Source organism: Macrobrachium rosenbergii, chromosome 10 (assembly GCF_040412425.1).
Source record: "Macrobrachium rosenbergii isolate ZJJX-2024 chromosome 10, ASM4041242v1, whole genome shotgun sequence".
Lineage (NCBI taxonomy): Eukaryota > Metazoa > Arthropoda > Malacostraca > Decapoda > Palaemonidae > Macrobrachium > Macrobrachium rosenbergii.
In genome coordinates this window covers 76,535,797-76,554,415 of record NC_089750.1, presented here as the reverse complement: position 1 = coordinate 76,554,415, position 18,619 = coordinate 76,535,797, and the positions used below count along the sequence as shown (strand labels likewise).

General features: G+C 37.1%; 1 long non-coding RNA gene across 2 annotated transcripts; it reads right to left on the bottom strand.

The window, feature by feature from the left end:
- Positions 1-1,562: 1,562 nt before the first annotated feature.
- On the bottom strand, positions 1,563-14,572 carry LOC136842925 (uncharacterized). 2 transcript variants are annotated; one of them, XR_010854377.1, is made up of 4 exons: positions 14,437-14,572; positions 8,715-8,808; positions 8,408-8,524; positions 1,563-6,857 (listed from the first exon to the last, which is right to left on the bottom strand). It is a non-coding gene; the product is annotated as an uncharacterized lncRNA (long non-coding RNA). The 2 variants fall into 2 exon arrangements; XR_010854376.1 differs by lacking the exon at positions 14,437-14,572 and adding an exon at positions 13,039-13,924.
- Positions 14,573-18,619: the final 4,047 nt, after the last annotated feature.

Sequence of the window (18,619 nt, the reverse complement as noted above, 5' to 3'; positions counted from 1 at the left end):
TCTGCAAGCATAAAAATACTACTATGATCGTGGGACTGGGTATTTTAAAAGTTATATAATTGAACATTTGATATGAAATTTACATAAAATTGTCTAAGGCATTTCAAGGGACAAATATAAGATTTAAGTGAAAATTGATCTATTCAGGTTTAAACAGTTGAGCTAAATTAGCGTTCTGAGGGAATATCAAAGAATTTGAAGTCAGTCCTATAGAGTATTTCTGATCCAAAAAGACGTCACAGTAGCTTGCTTTATCATATTTCAGCATTTTGCTACCAAATTTTACAGTAGGTAACCAGTGCCGATGGCAAAATTGAAGTCTGCCGTGTTTGTAACACGGTAGTTCTCCAATTTTGCCACCAGTAATGACAGCTTGATGTCGAATTTGACAGCACGATGCTGGGATATGTCAAGGAACAGGCTACTGCGTGGTGCCCCTTGAATTATACCAAGTTACTTTAGTCAGCTCCGTATTAAAAACGAAGTCAATTTTCTATATGAATGCCTCTGGAAATAAGAATAAAATAACCTTATCAAGTAATATTTACGAGTAAATTAGCCTTGATAGCTCTCAAGTCAAGAATTCTGTCAGGTACAAAGTCAACATCAAAATGGCTAAGTGGCTCGAGAATATATTTATCGTAGTCAGTACCTTTTTTGCTGTTTGTTCCTCAGTTTTCTATGAGGGTGAATACAAAACTCGTTTTCTGTAAGGAGACTTTGGAGAGATTCCTGTGGTTTAGAAATCTAGAAAACTGAAAGCACGTTGCCAAAACGTATGTTTGCACTCCGTAGATTTTCGTACATGTTATTCATGGATGAACTGGACTGGATTTTTTGCGGCCACTATGCCTCTGGGGACGAAATTCTGGTGATAAAGTCTACGGGTTCTTCACGCCGTGTTTCATTAGATACTAAGACGTCAAGCAAACATTTGTACATGTACGAAAGCACGGCCATAAGAGTGAACTAAAGCCAAGACTTGTCTCAGCGGTAACCTTGCCAAACCTTCCCCTTCCATCCCTCCCCAATAGGACCCCCTATGCATAACACAACTTTCTTTGACATCTGAAAGTCACCAGCGGTCTTCACCAGTGACAGAGAAAATGGGAATACATCTGGAAAAGCACACAAGGGAAGTCAAGGGCTTTTGCCACCTCAGCCATCACAGATGTTTCCACTTAGTAAACAACTCTCAGAGCGGCTTCGAAGTTGATGCCAGACTTGGTTTTTCACCTCCTGCTGGGGATACTCCCTTTCCCCCGGGGCACTGCAATGCTGGCTCCAAGGGGGTAAAAAAAAAATATTTTTTTCTAAATTTGATTTCGAGTAACCACCCCCAATTCGAAAATGTATATTTTGGATTTAAATAAAAGAGCGTCCGGTTATTTGTCATTTTTATTTCCTCACTTTTGTGCATTTTTATAAGGCTTACTTACGTCATACAACTTATGACGTCACTACTCAACGAACTTTGATTAATGCTTATGATGTCATGTAAAACTACACTTGACTAAAATAGCTTTTGCTTTATCTGCAGTATACCTTATGTTCCAAGTATACCTTATGTTCCAAGTATACCTTATATGACTTCATCGATGCGCATCTGCTGTAGTCAGAGAGAGAGAGAGAGAGAGAGAGAGAGAGAGAGAGAGAGAGAGAGAGAGAGAGAGAGAGAGAGAGACCGACTGACTTGGAAAACCGTTAACCAAACACACACACTACTTAAAAAATAGAAAATAGAAATACCTTAAAATGTAAAAAGCAAAAAACACAATTAATTCTTAACAAACTTGTCTAAATGTTCTCCAGCTAAACTGGAAGTAAAATTCATCACTAATCAAGAAAGAAGAAAAGAAAACCTTTGGGGACATTTACATGAAAAACTTGACAACTTAGCGCCACACTTTCCCTTCTTTCGTGGCTCAGAAATATCGTTTACATAGTACTCACATTGATAAAGTGAATGACTATAAAATAAAGCTCATGAATCCTACAACTGTATAAAATAAAGCTCACGAATCCTACAACTGTATAAAATACCTCATGTATCCTACAACTGTATAAAATACCTCATGTATCCTACAACTGTATAAAATACCTCATGTATCCTACAACTGCATAAAATACCTCATGTATCCTACAACTGTATAATGTATTTTGGCCATTCACGACTTTTACCTTATGCTAATACAACATCCAATAACTTTATATGTTTCAGTAAAATAATATAACCCAAAGGAAGTGTTCGAACTCATATTTATGCAAGTCTCTGTCCTTATATCTATCCAAGGATTATTTGAATACATCAAAATTTTTCTTTCATCATATTGCTGTAGACTGAATTCTCTTTTCAGTTTTAAACTTCTATTTAATCTCCCGTATGAAACTGTCCATAGAACTGGAGAGAGAGAGAGAGAGAGAGAGAGAGAGAGAGAGAGAGAGAGAGAGAGAGAGAGAGAGAGAGAGGGGGATAAGAATAAACAAGGTTGTTGGTAAAGATTCAGTTGCAAAGAAAAGAATAATTAATGCCAATTATCCTAAGCAGCAGAGGCACCAGTATTATTCTATATGAAATAAAAATGACATTGAATGCCACCTCATATAGAATAAAAGAGTTGATAACAATGGGGAAAATGTTCTAAAGGGTCAACAATAATATAAACGTTAAAGGCTCGTGTAAAATTTACAAAAGCTTTCGAACCCTACTCCGGGTTCGTCTTCACTCCAAAAAAAAGGGAAAAATTGTGAGGCAAGCAGAACAGCTTAGCATAAGGAGCAAGGTCCTGCGTTGGGCTGAAACAATAGCAAATTGCAAATACAAAATAACGAAAAAAAATTTTTAATGTTGGAACGCTAACACAAAGAAACAAACTTTAAGCCCACAAAAAAAACATAACTTGAATAGGGATTAGAAGACTTATGTTTTAAAGAAACATACTGCATGTAAGAACGACAGAGGAAATTAAGGTGAAGCCAGGTCTTGCAGGTAAAGATGATTAGCCTCAGCGAGTCTGTAGTTATAGTCTTAGATGCTTGGTATACCTTCTCTCTGTTGGGACCCCTCTCTCTTGCCTGAAGGCTGTTATAATGCCAACACAAGACCAGATTTATTTCGTAATACTATAGCTAAAGATATTTTTTTACTTATCATGTCAGTCTACAATGGGAATGCAAGATCTTTGGCAAAAATATAGAAAGGAGACAGCCAGGGAACCCTCTAAGCACCATGAGAAGTACGAGACAATTCTTGGGTGGAGGCTAAGGTACAGAGGACAGTTGAAAAATTAAGACAGCCTTCAAACACTGCTAAAAATGTAGGCAAATAATAAGATAAGAGGCCTGCAAAGGACAGAGGCGAGTGGCCAGGTGGCAGGTGGATGGAACAAAGACAGTGAGGCAGGAATGGAACAAAGACAACGAGGCAGGAATGGAATAAAGACAGTGAGGCAGGAATGGAATAAAGACAACGAGGCAGGAATGGAATAGACAGTGAGGCAGGAATGGAATAAAGACAAAGAGGCAGGAATGGAATAAAGACAAAGAGGCAGGAATGGAATAAAGACAACGAGGCAGGAATGGAACAAAGACAACGAGGCAGGAATGGAACAAAGACAACGAGGCAGGAATGGAACAAAGACAATGAAGCAGGAATGTATCAAAGACAACGAGGCAGGAATGGAACAAAGACAATGAGGCAGGAGGAGAAAGAAATAATAGAACAATTTTGTTATGTTAAGGATATACTGTGTTGCAAATTTGGAATTGAGAAAGTATTAATGGAAGAAAATATCAGCAACAATTTGGATAATGTCGAAAGGGAACAATGGAATGCTGGTAAAGCAGTGTTCTCCTTGTAAGAATACATTTCTTGTATAAGACCTGTCATATTGCATTGTTACTGTCGAGACATTGCAAAGAAAATGGACGCCCTGATTCATGTCTGAATTGCATCAAGATGACTGAACAGCGAGTGAGGAAGGTAGAGAGAGAGAGAGAGAGAGAGAGAGAGAGAGAGAGTGTGTGTGTGTGTGGTATTCAGAGGATGAGAACAGGATTAAGATCTGAAAGATATGGTTTGGACATCAGTTATGTACGAAGGTATAAAGCAGCCACTGAAATTGTTGTAGTCTAATTGTCGTGGTCTACAGTAGTACAGTAATGTAACTGATAGAATGTTTAAAAGGAGGTGATCTTAGAACTGACCTGGAGTGAATCAAATTTGGAAATAAAGACTCATTTGCAACCCGAGTTCCCTTTTAAAACAAGCTTGCCATATACTTTACATCATAGACAATGCTTTCCAAGTCTAACACTTCGTTTGGGGTTTAAATACTGTGTATAACAATTCTAAAAACTTTTAGAATCTTGTTTCTTGAAAACAACACTTCAAAAAAGGCTTCTAACATATGGCCAAAACATAATTTCATCTTTATAAAATATTAACACCTCACAGTGAAACTTACATAAGCCAAATTCTTATAATACAGCGATGCCACATTTGTTAAAACAACTGTACAACAGGAGGCGCTTACACAATTACACATAGAGAAGCAAAGCAGTCAAATAAATAGTCTCTTCAGGTAGACCTGTGCTTTCATCAGATACACCTTTTGCTTCATGGAAACAAACCTTTTATTTTCACTTGTGCCCAGATGCTCAGTCATGAACGGACAAGCCAAAGAGCTATTTGAACTACCGTACTGAAAAGGGTGGTGTTACTTATATTTGGAGCCTCAGCCTGCTAAGGAGAGTCTCTCATCTCGTTTAAGTTCCTCCATCCTAAAATATTTCTGCAGAACAGAGATGTGCAGCAATCGAAGGAGGTGTGAGAAGGGAACTCCCCAATAAAATTGGAGAGCTTCACACCTAGGAAACCTCAGCCTTTCAAAACTGTAAGTGACTATACAAACTGCAAACCTTTTTTACACTGTTGCTTCAAAGATAATTGGGAGAGAGACAAGTTATCATAAAATAAAAGTGATCTAACATTCTCGTGAAGTAAACTTGAAAGGACATTGCCTAATGAGCAAGCTTTCATAGCATAAGGGCCCATTTGCGAAAAAGAGAAAACCAAGTGACTGCAATGTCAAAAAAGAACATTAACCATCAAAGAAATATGAACACCATAACATCAGAAAAATCAAGGTAATGAGGCTGCCTGAAGGAGTATTACAGACTCTTTCTAGCCTAAGAATATTAGCATCAATACCGCTGTCAGGAAAATAACTCCACGGCTTATCAGCCTGCTCATGTTGACACCAGTTCCCATTCTTTAGTTGCCATGGGAAACATTACCCCTTTGGAATGATCACTGAGATTCAGATGACTTCTGAGGACCTCATGTAACATCAGCTCATCATATTGAGTTACTTACTGGTTTCCATTTGAAATGCGCAATAAATTAAAAGTATTCGCCGTCAAAATGCCCCGCTAACTTGTATTGTACTCTAGGAAACTGGTAAGGAATTCACCAAACAGTGATACTTGGTGTTCCTACTTATTCCACGGAAATACTAAAGACCCCAGTGTAAAAAAATTAAAAATTTTTAATTACTCCAAGGAGAAAACAGATGCAAAAGAAGAAGAAGAAGAAACTGAGACAAACTATGTCCATTAAAAAGCTTTCAGCTCTAACTTAGGGTAGATTCTTATTAGTACGTGACTCCAGTAGCACAATTCACTCAATGCCTCAAAAAATGTAAGTGAATCCAAGTAAAATTCTAATGTGCTGTCCCTGTATCCGTGTCCTCAATTTAAAGAGATAACGGGTAACACAAAAGCTGTCTAATGATGCATAATAAACGACGAATGACAGATTCTCCAGACCAATACCTCTTTACAAAAGAGACCTGAGAAAATACACCCAGCACTGATAGCTCCTCTATTTCCATTACTCATACAGGCTTCATTCTGGTAGCATTCACTGCTTCCCATTCGACTCTCTCACACATTAATAGATATTAGGTATTTCTTGCTGGCTCCCCACTCGACTCTCACACATTAATAGATATTATAGTCGGTATTTCTTGCTGTCTCTGATAGCAGGAACATTCCACTATTCAGCAAAAACTGGTGTAGGCATTTCTTATAGAAATGTGCTGACTTCATACGAGAAATTAGGTACCCAACCTGCTTTCTGCTGGCAGGCAGTTATAAACTACAGTATTACAGAGACTAGCACTTTCGAAGAAAGTAAAGAATATGTAGATAAATGCAGATAAATGTGTCAAAAGTATATAAAAATAGATACAAGACACTTGAGACAACCATGCGAGAAAACATAACTACTCATCACTGCATAAGAGAATTCCTCCCAGAACGAAAACACTAAATACTGAAGCTTAGGAGCTGCATATCATTTTCCAGCTACTATCAGTAGTTGATGAATACACACAACAAAATTCAAAATACCAACTTGAAGATTCCTTGAGATTGCTGAGCCAAGTTATGAGGACAAAACAAGTCACAACAGCACTCCGGAACACATGATCAAAGTGCACGACAAATTACAGTGGAAGTATCACCTGGCAGGGAAGACAGGGAACCCCAACTGGCAAGAGGAGACCTTAGCACTAATAACCAAAGCGTTTTGCTAGTTTCGCCACCTGTTCAAGGCTCAGGGAAGCATGGCACAAGTGAAAATGAAAAGGTTTCTTACTCATATGAATGTGCAATCATATACATCAAGTTACATGGGTGGAGGTACCTAGAAGACTTTCTCATCCACTGGAGGAGACAACTTTTAACAGATAATAAAATAAAAATAAATGACGTTTCCAAAATATTCTTGAAATGGCAAGTGGCAGTGTTCCTCTTCTTAGCCTGGTCCATTTCTCCAGTGTCGACAACAGTGCCTGGAACAGAGAGCACAGCTTAGTATAGAGAAATTATGGAATCATAACACTCACAAAAGAATCTTGGCTTCACAAACTTTTCCTAAAGCTAACTGGCAATTTATTTCCAGGCAATTCCAATGTGCTATTTAGAACATATCAAAAGATGGCTACCATAAATCAAGATTGCCATACTGGAGTTTATTGAGGCTAGGCACTCAAATTCTTACAAAATAGCCCCTCTATCATGAAACCGACTATTAAGATACAATGCACATCATGAAGAAACAATGTTATATATAGTCAAAGACCATCTACAGGTTTTAGCAACATCCATTTGGGTGCAAGTTTTTATTTTTATCAGTATGCACTCCCCAGTTACTCTCCTTTATCTTTAGCTGTTCAGCCACTTTCCTACATTTCAAGTTTAGGTTTTCACCAGTCATTTAACCCTTTGGATTACCTTTGACTTGTCTGAGCATCATTTAAAGTACGACCTCAGAGTCACGATTTATAAGAGGTCATAGAAATTGTCGATTTTGGTCAATTCTTTGACCTTTTATACTATTATTTTTTTTCTTAAATACTATACAATAAAACATAACTATTCAGCTTCAAAACTATACCAAAACCAGCACCCTCAGTTGAAATATATCTTTACAGAGATAGAAAAAAAACTTGAGAAATTTCAGGAACGGTAGAGAGGATCTGAAAATGCCAGCTACTTACGAATCCTTAGTTGTACACGCAAAATCTCATTGGATGCTATTACTCGCTGGTCTCATGTTGTTTCAATGAAGTGTCAAAGAATTTAAAATAGGTTAAGTACTTCTAAACGGTTTGTTCCGATTCAAAACATCTCATACAAGAAATACGAATTATTAAACCTTGATAATTGGGGATATTGACCGGAATGAACGAGAATAACACTAGAGTAGTTTAGACTGATCAGGGAGTCTCATCTTGCTAAAGTATGGTCTTAAAGATTTGCCTTTGAACCAGGTGGAAAATTTGCAGTTAGAATCTCCAGGGTACATAGCCTAGATCAGTGGTTCTTAACCAGGGGTGCTTGCACCCCTAGGGGGTGCGAGGCCGGTTCCTAGGGGCTGCAAGGATGCCTATGAATAGTTAAAGCAAAATATATTTTTATATAAGCATGTTATTTTTTCTGCAACAACAACAACAACAATAATAATAATAATAATAATAATAATAATAATAATAATAATAATAATAATAATAATAATAATAATAATAATAATAATAATAATAATAATAATAATTGTAAGCTTTGTGAATGAAGATTAAAAAAGTTTTTTTTTATTCATACACATCATATCAACTTTGTATTTTACCTTACTTTTATTTCAGCAATTCAGGGGGTGCGAGAACTGACTGCTAATTTGAAAGGGGTGCATACATTGAAAAAGGTTAAGAACCACTGGGTTCTACATCACCATTCACTCCCAACCACTTAAGAGTTGAACACCTACACATAACAGTACATCCTTAAAAAACCTTTTAATTGGGGACGTATTGTCATAACTAATAATCATAACAATCAAGCCTACCAGTTATTCAGGTGCATAACTTGGGACTTTCCTGTTACTGCGAGGTGAATTATGGTCAGGGGGTTCGATCCCAATGTGAGGTAGATGTGAATGCTTCTCGGTCTACTCCAACAACTGCTGAAATGAAATTTTTATCAGTCAAATTATTTTCACAATCAGGTCTACAACTTGATTCACTGCAATAGCTATTTCCACAAACTTACTGAAGTTACCTTGCCCACGTACATTATAGCTATTAAGCTTCTTAACCCTTAAGGTTAATAGTGTCAAAACCTTCAGGAAAGTAATAATCTTAAATAAAACTTACTACTACTGGAGCATCTGCAGCTCTGTTGTGCTCCCAGAGCGATTTGATAAGATCGTTGGAGGTCCACGACTTCAGGTCTTCATCAGAAATCTTACTGTAAGAATAATGAATATTTTACCATCATAATCAATACAAAGGGTCTAGAATTTTTAAACTAACTACTGCAACAGCCAATGCGTCATGCACCTACATGGACAATGCTGCCTCCAAGGCCAAGAGAGAGAGATGATCTGCTCACTTCCCCCAAAATACCCCATGTAGGCAGATCTTTGTCTGCCTCCTTATCGCGTCAGCAGGTGAATTGCCGTTATGAGCAGGTACCTCTAAGATACGTCATCGTCTACGTAGTTACCCCAGGTGGGAGGCGACTCCACCCAACTGGGTAGACCACGTCTCTCTTGGCCTTGGCTGCCTCTACCTCTTTCATCTTCGAAAAATTCTACACATCACTTATGGTTACTTTAGATTGTGTTCTTATAACGTGTTTAAAAATGTGCCTCAGGGGCTTAGTTATACTACTGTATAGCTTGTCATAACACCGTACAGTAGCTCTCAGCTTATCGGATGCCTCGAGGGTCTGGCTTTCTGAAATGCGGACAAATCCCGTAATTACCAAAAACCCTATAGCATAACCTACATTTCAACACTCAAGCTATCCCACTGCTAAAAAAGGATGATGATGATAATGACGATACAGAATTCCAAGCCTAAGTTGTCTTATACATAAATGTTAAGCTGTTTGATTATATTAGTGACATGTACCCGTTCATTTAAGAGGTTTATTAGCATAATGAATAACTTCTAAAATGGTAACCTAGCAAATACCATTTGAGTAATGTAGTTGATAAGCAAAGCAATCCTTTGAGATGTGATACTTAAGGCTATTATTATACGCAATAATATTGGAAAACAATTAAACGATACTGCCTTATTCAAAATGGCTTAAACCCGACGCTCAGATCCAAGTTTGTTATATCATTAATCCGTTATAACTGAGACTTTCATAGCTATAGTATAACCTATCCTTTGTCAAGTTTCTGTCAATGAAAATTAAGACATTATTATTACAGGTTCCTATTTTACTTAGTTCTCACAAAATGCAGAATTAATTCGTAATATATCGTAGGATGTCTCAATATTCTAGCAAGAACCTAAATGATAAAGACCCAGTCTTTAACTTTGTTAAAAATTGCACATTGTCCGAAAATCTCTGGGAAAATTCATAGTTAGCAGCTTTAAATCGTGAAGCAATAAAAGGCTATCCGATTAAGTCAAACAAATGAACTAATGGTCGAAATTCCAATTTAAAGTCATTAAACTGTAAGACTTCGGATCACGGAGCAAGAGGAGAGCTCATTTGGTCGAAACTCGCTTCGAAAAACAAGTGATTAACGACATTATGGGTTGTGAAGGATTTTGTCTGTCTGGTGAAGCTTTTAGGATTTTTGGTGTGGTTAAAAGTTTCGACTGATTCGATATAAAAATCTTTTGAAAATGGACTGGTTCGATATAAGACTGAAAATTGGATTAATTCGATATAAAAATCTTTTAAAAATGGATTATTTTTATTTGAAAATCTTCTAAACATTGCCTAATTCGACAAAAAACTATTTCAAAGATTTAAAAATTGTCTGATTCGATATAAAACTTTAAAAAATGAGCTAATTCGATATGAAATTATTTTAAAATTGGCTAATTCGTTATAAAATCTTTAAAAAATTGGCTAATTCGATATAGAGCTTTTAAAAATTAGCTAATTCGATTAAAAAATTTAAAAAATTGGCTAATTCGATATAAAATTATTTCAAAATTGGCTAATTCGATATAAAATTATGTTAAAAATTGACCAGTTCGATATAAAACTTTTGAACATTGGCTAATTCCTTATAAATCTATTTCAAAAATGGGCTAATTTGATATAAAACTTTAAAAATTGGCTAATTCATTATAAAACTGTTAAAAATTGGCTAATCCAATATAAAACTATTAAAAAAGGTGCTATGTGCTAATTCGTTATAAACTTTTATCAGGGATGTACGAGAACGATCTAAATCTCATTAAGTAGTTATTGTGTTTGAAAGGTTTATAAATGAACGTATAAAAAAATCCCTTCGGTGCCTTTTCGATTCCTTCGGCAGGGTTTACAAAACCTGCACAGTGGCGATTTATTGTGGTTTTCCTCAGCGTCAGTGTGTGTGTGTGTGTGTGTGTGTGTGTTTCTCTCTCTCTCTCTCTCTCTCTCTCTCTCTCTCTCTCTCTCTCTCTCTCTCTCTCTCTTTCGGAATACCACGACACAGCTTTTCCCTTGGAAAAAAATCTGCAGTGGGAACTGAAAACGTGATAATGGCTCAAAGGGATTACAGAATTAGCTTCACATCAGCTTTGAATTTACGTTCGAATAATTTCTGACGAAAAAAAAAAAATGTTGCCACCTAAAAATGCTGCAAACACCAAAAAAAGAGTTACATAATGTTAAACAATACCAGAAAACGTATGCATGTGATAGTATCATTGAAACATCCTGATAGTATTTGTACGTCAACTTCTGACTCTAGAGTAAGTAATGTGAAACGGGAGTAAAAAAAAAATGGGTCCCACTGTGGTTAGGCTTGATGTCTTCCGCATATATATAAGCTTCTATGCTTATAATGATCATACCCGTTATACGTTATCTATCAAAACGGTCCCAAAATATAGTTATGGCTCCCGGATATTGATTTAAGGTATGCCTAGCAGGCTAGCACCCAAAATTCATTTGCATCGAGTTCGGGTCGTTTCATAAGTCATTTAGGCCGTTAAGCACATTTACGTGCAAAATGGGCGCCGTGTTTAGTACCAGCCCCTTGGGGATGTACGTAAAACAAAATAATGACGGTAAATACCATAAAAAACTTAACGGTAAATACAATAAACATAACGTCTTAGGTTGTTTTGGATGTTAGAGCCCAAATGATTTACGACCGAAACGACCAGGTCCGAAACTCATTTGCATCACTGCTTTGAGAACGATTTAGCAAACCACAACAAACAGAGGTAGTTCTAGGAAAGCGCTCTCCACGGAGATGTTGCTTGTTAACAAAATTTTTTGACCGAACAATATAGACAAGGGTGCATATAATAGAGTACAGGTGAGGTAGTTTGAGATATTCTCTAAAATAAAGTGAGAAATTTACCATCTCTTGGTTATGATTTTACGTTAATCCCCGAAGGGCTGGTACTTAACATCAAGGTCTAAAATTCTTTGGCCATTCTTAACACGGTCTTCAGCGGAGCTTCTCTACCTACAAAAGTAAACAAAAGACGGTAAATTTCTCAATATCCCACCCGAACTACATCACATACATCCTTTTCTATATTTAGTACAACAAATCCATTAATAAATATCTCCGTGCGGGGCTCTTTGGTAGCACTATCAATTTCCCTAATAAATAAAAAAAAACACATTTTCCTTCATGGCTTAACTGCCCAAAACACCAAGACTCCCAGTTATCGCAACAATTCCCTAACCAACAGCACCGGGAGATTCCTAAAAGCACTGAATCCGTAACCTTATCCTGTCCTATTCTTCTATCTCTTCCGTTAGCCAAGAACGATCACTTTTCTCATTCACAGGTAAATACACACTCGTGGGCTGCTTATATGGAATCATGTTCGTTTCCGGCCCGAACGTCCCTACTCGATTTTTTTAATATATCTTTCGAATCTTCATATAAAAATGAAAAGAGTATACTATATATAATTCTTGCAAACTAATATTTATCAATAAAAAATAAAATATATGTAAATAATTGAAGATTTTTTCTAAGTTTCAATTTCGCGAAATACACTTAGGACATTTGAAGGGACATTTGATCCCCCAGGCTCTAATACTCGTACTAAATACGGCGAAATACATTTGATCCCACAGGGGCTAGTACTAAACACGGCGAAATACATTTGATCCCACAGGGGCTAGTACTAAACACGGCTAAACAGTGTAGATGAATCACTGTTTCGCCGTGTTTAGTACTAGCTCTCATGTGGAACTGGAGTTCGGACCAGAAACGAACTTTTACCCTCACATGGACTTTGTTTTAAAAAAAAACCCTGCTGTCAAAAGGCCACCCTAATGAAAAAGCCTACTTCTACAAAGTGACCTCTGCGAGGCAAAAATCTTAAGCAGTCGATGTGCCAAAAAGGAAGTTCTTAAAACATTCCAGTAAACAAGAAAGGTGGTATTTTTATTTAATCCTGTGCTTTACGCCCTTCTCTCCTATTCAGAGGTGCTAGAACATCGATTATTGAATGTCTATTCTACTGAGCTTATGCAAGACACTTCCCTTACCTTAATGTTAGTTCCAAAATCTCTTCCGTTTTCCCTCTGGAAAGGGCAGTCCTGGTTAATGAAAGCCTATTGTACTTGCCCCAGGCTGGAAACTTCCCTTCGTTTCAGAATTTCTTCCATTTTCCTTATGGAAAAGCCAGTCCTGGTTCATGAATGCCTATTGTACTTGGCCAAGGCTGGAAACTTCTTGTTCCAGAATCTCTTCCATTTTCCTTCTTGAAAAGCCAGTCCTGGTGAATGAATGCCTATTGTGCTTGGCCAAGGCTGGAAACTTCCCATTGTTCCAGAATCTCTTCCATTTCCTCCTGAAAAGTCAGGCAGTTGAATAATATGCCTGGAATGCGGTTCCTTCATCGGTACGGTATTTATAATTTTCTCACACTTGCGGACAGAATTCCTCTTCCATTTTCCTCCTGGAAATCCAGGCAGTTGAATAATAATACACCTGGAAAGTCATCTCTCCAGCGGCACTGTATCTGCATTTCCTCACATTGACAAACAGAATTCGTCGGCTCAGAGGCCAAGGAAAAGCAATAACAACGGGTCACAGTCTAAAGTTTCTCTTAGGGCCAACATAACACACCTTTGGATGCATTACGAAGATTCTTGGTGACTGCAGAACGTTACATCACAACTCCAATAACCTCAATTATTACCAGCCACAAAATCATAAGGACAAATGACTAACACTCACAGCTGACCTCACTCGGTCCACTTGACAGTGTACCTGAAAACCTTATCACTAGCTTTCAGCCAATCGCGAGATTCCAAGCAACTCCCTTCAAACTGAGAAGGAGAAAACGCCTCCTGATTGGCTGAGAGAAGAAAACAAACACATCTCGAGATGCGTCAACATTTTCAGAGGGTATTACGGTATTTTAATAGATATATTGATTAAAGTGACATTTTAAATTATATACATTGTCCTGATTGATTTTACTAATTGTTTTAAATGTGTTCGAATGTTCACTTGTATTTTATAGTTTTATTATGTGAAAGTTGGTGTTCTACCATTTCTAGAGGTTTAGAAATTCTCTCTCTCTCTCTCTCTCTCTCTCTCTCTCTCTTTCTCTCTCTCCTATTTTCACAAGTTCACAAGGCCATCCCTGTTCAGTAATGTTTCACTGTCACTGTGAGGCCTAGGACATTCCTGTCTTACCTTTGGTTGGAGCCTATGGAACAAATGTCCCAATTAATGTCTCCAACATGTTGGAAACAAGTAGGATACTGTTTTCCAGAACGAGGGGATCCATGAAAAATGGAAGTATTCCCGGAGGAAGTGAAAAAGACCAGTGCCACCTCTTCAGACACGGTAACAAGCAGCCAACGCAGCCCCAGGTGTCAAAACAGGATTTGTTTTCATGTCATTAAGACATGGAACCTTAAGCATTCACTTACCTTTGCATGAGGTGGCTTTTTCTTTTGCGCCTTCTGCAGTATTTGGGCTCCGGTCTCCAGTCTTTCCCTCTCTGGAAATACCATTCAAGAAGAAGATTAATCATAGGAATAACCAAACTATGACTGTGTGTGTGAGAGAGAGAGAGAGAGAGAGAGAGAGAGAGAGAGAGAGAGAGAGAGAGAGAGAGAGAGAGAGAGTGCAACAAGAAAGACGCATAGGTAATTTTCATGGAGAGGACCAGCGTAAACAAAATTTAAATAAACTTGAAAAAAATTATAAAAATACATTTTGATATAGTAACCTTAACTAATTATCATAGGAGACTTCAATCCCTTTTAAGATAGTTATCCGCTATTTCCAAAAAATGTAATTGCGAATTTTTGGGCATTAATAATTAATAATAATTAAGTGAAATTAGCAACAACATTCGTATTGTCTTGAGAGAGAGAGAGAGAGAGAGAGAGAGAGAGAGAGAGAGAGAGAGAGAGAGAGAAAATTAACCCTGCATGCAACAAGAAAGACGAATCGAAAATTATTTTAAGTGCAAGGTCAAGTGTGATAATAATTCAAATAAAAAACATGAAAAATGCCATAAAAACTACATTTTGGACAATTTAAATTTTTAAGGGTGCAGAGGTCAGGGGTCTGAATGTTCACTCTACAGAAACACAAAAATAAGATGTATTTGTGACATTCGACCCCTAAATGTGACTTTGATCCTTAGATCATAATGTAAAATGCGGCACACTTGGCGATATAATATCAACTAATTAATATACGAGACTTCAATGCCTTTAAGATAGTTATCCGCTATTTCCGGCAATGTGATTTCAGATTTCTGGGCCTTAGATAATTGCCTTAATATAATTGATCTGTGGCCATATATTATTGTATAGTCATTCTGGCAGCTCACTAACTAGTCATTTTACTGCAGTGTTTAAAGATTTAACATTATCAAAAGCACATACACTCACCTGCTACGAGATCCGTGCAGCTGGCATTCTAGGGTTAAACTGGGTGATTCAGACAAGATACTGGATACTACTGCTGGTCAAAAAGTACTCTAGATCTTGGCCTTCCTGACAATATTAATCGGCCTGGGATACCTCGACCTGAGACTGTGTATCCACATCTAGGACAGGCTGTGATGCTTGGCAGATAATCGCGTTTTGATATCTACAGTTTAAATGACAGTTCTCCCAAACGTGATTCACTGCTCAGTTATTTTACTAACTTTTTTTAGCTTCCGAGTTCCTCGAAATCTGTTATTGGATTGGATGACTTCGCTTGTTTGTTAAGATGGGCAGATTTCTTGCAAAGGTTGCGGTTGGGAAACTACGTTTGAATATGATACACCAGGCTTAATGAATTTACTTCAAGATCTGACGTCCGCAAGGCTTATTGTTTCTACAGCACGTAAAAATGAATTTTCTTCTCCATAATAAACTCGTTATACTTGTGGGGAGAGAATGGTGTGTTTATCTCCAGAGTGAACATGTTCAGGATCCTTCTTGCGTGGACTCTGTTCGGTATCAACTTACCTTAAGAAAAATGGCTCCATGTCTTGTTCCTTGCACCTACCATATGCCAAAACATATCCAGATTCTCGGCAGTAAAATCTCCCGGAGGTCTTTTCTATCAAGTGTCACAATGAGTTCTGCTCGAGGAGTGAGGATACCTTGTTTCCTTCCTCGCCCTTTCCACTGTTACAAGACTTTCTGGTTCAGCTTCTTCTTGTAGTTTTTTCACACTATATGCCATCAGCTGTGTGCATAGACTAGACCTTTAAAGAATTGGCTTAATATACAACATTGTACCCAGTTTAAACAAAAAATTCTTGTTACAGACACCAAAAATATCAGCAAGAACACAGTATGCAGGATACAGTACTGGCATTGTGGCAATTTTGCGTTGCTTTCAACATTGTTGTATTGCAAGCATTTTCACTATATAAAGCAAGTTTTCATTCATATTTGTGATCAGTGGCCTCAGTAAATTTCATTATAACCATTTTGAAGGAAAGTTCCACTTGGATCCTGAAAAATCCCCAAGGACATAACCTTGTTCGTTATTTTTCTAATTTTCTTCATTTCTTGCAACATTGTCATATTACAAGCCACTTGCGCTCTATATATATTCCAATTATACATTCATATTCGTCATCAGGAAGCTGATGTATTGCATGCTTTGCGTTCAGACGAATTCTGCACTGATTGCAACATTTCTACATTACAATAAAATTTTTCAGGCGTATCCGTGATCCCAGTGGCAAAAATACTACAGTATGTCAAGTTTACAAGAAAACTCAAATTTGACCACAAAACATCCTAGAAGCATAGCCTAGCCTTGGTATTTTTAACAGCTTTAATAATGAAAGTAAACTGAAATAAATTACACTAAAATACTGTCTAGTTTGAAATAAAGTTTCAAAATCATCACAAAATTCTCGAAGGCTGTAGCCTTGATGTTTTGGCTACTTTTGAACTGATTGCAACATTGTCTTAATGCAAGCAAATAATTACAATTTTGTAGTCATATTCATGATTATCTGCTTAAAATACTGCATTTGACCCAGTCTGAGACCTTCAACATATTCCTTACCGCCAGGAATACTGTTTAACTTACCCCAGAAACGGCAAGAAAATTTATGATAGAGAGCTGTTATCAAACGATGAAGTACTGATACCAAATGCATTCTCTTCTTATTAAAACCCTCCATTCAAAGATTCTACTTGCAATGCGCCACTCTTGATAAAACTAGATTCACTGGGTTTTTAAAAACCCAAACACTTGCGGCCAATTCACAAAAAAGGAGGTTCTCGGGAAATGAAAGACTGTGGCGCAACTCGTTTATAGGTATTTAATAAATCCTCGTAACTACAAAAGGCAGATTATTAGAACATTATTTTTTTTTCCGAATTTGCACAATACTTTATACATTACACTGGAAAAAACCCTACGGTTAAGGTACAATATATTGGAAATGATGCACACGAAGAATAGTAATTTCCACTGTCGTATTCTTTGTTTATTTTTTATATACCATAGACAAAATGCGACGGCAGTATGCGAAAGCCCAAATGAAGATAGCAGGATGACAGCGAGTATCCTACGTGGCTAATATCCTACAGCGAATATCCTATAAAGCGGATCAGGACTAGACGTTACGCTTGAGAAGGGAATTCGCCCCGCCATCCTGCCATCTGTCATAAGTGAATTTCTTTCTTCTGCGTCGTCGGTTTTATTTTTTTCTCTTTCTCTTAAGGGATCAGTAATAAAAATGATTTGAGACTAGTTATTCCCTCACAACTCACTATATATACATAATAATCACATATTTCTGGCCTTAGCAACTAACAGCGAAGTTATTTATCAGTTCGATAGAAACACAAAAGATAAAATTTGAAAGACTACAATGGATCCGGTCATTTCTGGGTTACAGTATATATATATATCAATAGGAGCTTTGGTATTAAAATATCTTAAAGTCATCTACTTCTTATCAAGTCATCTATCGGGCTGCAAGGCAGTTCCTCCCACGGCTGCTGCAGCTGTTTTTATTATTATTATTATTTTCTCTACGAGAATCAGAACCAGCTGATACTACGAAAAATTAATGGAGTCATTCCTTGACGTAATCGCCACCTTCAGGCCGCGTTCACGAAGGGGCCCACATCCGGGGCAGAAAACGGTCTTGCATATTATGCACGCTTTGAAGACTAGGGGATGCCTTATCAAGATTATATTATCTTTCTATTTGCCGTATGTTTATATATATATATATATATATATATATATATATATATATATATATATATATATATATATATATATATATATATATATATATATATATATATATACATATATATATACACACACAATTATACATAGACTGATTCTATTTATGCGGAATGAAAGAAAAAGCTTTCTCGGTTATTTTCGTTCATAAGGAATAAAGTTCGCGGGGTTGGAGCTATCTGTTTAAACCTACTTTGTGAGAATCAGTGGCAAAAATGTCCGGAATTGGGGTTTGAAAAGTGTCCGAAAGTGCAGTTTGAAAAGTGTTCGAAACTAGGGCTTGAAAAGTGTTCGAAACTGGGGTTTGAAAAATGTCCGAAACTGGGGTTGGAAAAGTGTCCGTAACTACGGTTTGAAAAATGTTAGAAACTGCGGTTTGAA